Consider the following 1,386-nt stretch of genomic DNA (forward strand, 5'->3'; position numbering starts at 1 on the left):
ACCTTCTATTTTTTTATTTCATTCTTCCTCATCACTAGTCCTTTATACATTTTTATATTCACATATATCTATTGATACAAATTTTATTAAGTAAATCGTCCGATTTTATTTCCCCACATTTTGACATGCAAGGCACGAAACGGATCACGAGCTAAAAGCACTTCTTCCCGACACTGAATTAAAATTCAGCGAAGTCCCTGCAACTCCTTTCCTCTCTTTTTGATGCTTTCTGTAACCTAAGTAGGAACTAAGTCCCAGATAAGTTTTATTGTGAAGTCTCTGATTTAGGTAATTTACTTCGGGTATATTTTAAATACTAAGATATATTTTATTTATTTTTTTAGTAACTTCCAAATTCCTAATAAAGTTCCTGACTCTTTTTAGAAGAAAAACGAAATTAAATTCTTCCGCTGTCAGATAGAATCACGTCGGCCATCTATTTTAAAACAATAAAAATTAATCGTGAAAGGAATATGGTCCGGGTGCGGTCAAAAAAACTCAAATAGTAGAATATACTATTTTATTGAGCCAACGTTTCGCCCCACGTTGCAGGGCTTCGTGAGGGCTAAAAAAGATACAAACACATAGTTACAAAAGGAAAACAAAACATAAGTGTAAAATAACAGGGGTATAAAATGTAAAAAAGTAAGATCTTAATTCTTAGTAAGAATCTTACTTTTTTACATTTTATACCCCTGTTATTTTACACTTATGTTTTGTTTTCCTTTTGTAACTATGTGTTTGTATCTTTTTTAGCCCTCACGAAGCCCTGCAACGTGGGGCGAAACGTTGGCTCAATAAAATAGTATATTCTACTATTTGAGTTTTTTTGACCGCACCCGGACCATATTCCTTTCATCTTTACACACGGTCAATCAATAATCTTCCAGTAAAAATTAATCGATTTGAAAATCACCATCCACCCTGGATCTATCAACTTCCTTAAACTATTCTAGACCTCTCCAAATACTGTAAAAATAATGCCCAACTGTCACTTTTCCCGCCTTATCCAAAACATCCCGACAGCCTTTATAATCTACTCAGACGGATCTAAGTCCAATATAAGATCTAAGACCAGTCTAAGATCAGGATCAGCTTTCATTACCGATTATTCAACGTATAAGATTAAACTTCACACTGTTCAACTCGATGAAATAGCAGCAGCACTATATTTATGTAAGTCTTCCCATAACAATTTCACTATAATAACAGGAGGAGGGGGAAGGGGGAGCAAAAGAGGGAGTAACATAAGCGAGCGGCAATAAGGACATCAAAGGAATAGCGGGAGGTAGACAAAATTATAAACTAAACGGATGAAATACAAGGAAAATCTAGACCTTCATTTCCCTATATGAGCAAAATGCTCTAGAATATACCTCTCCAGGA

Source organism: Halyomorpha halys, unplaced genomic scaffold (assembly GCF_000696795.3).
Source record: "Halyomorpha halys isolate HHAL.00 unplaced genomic scaffold, Hhal_1.1 Scaffold1513.1, whole genome shotgun sequence".
Taxonomy (NCBI): Eukaryota; Metazoa; Arthropoda; class Insecta; order Hemiptera; family Pentatomidae; genus Halyomorpha; species Halyomorpha halys.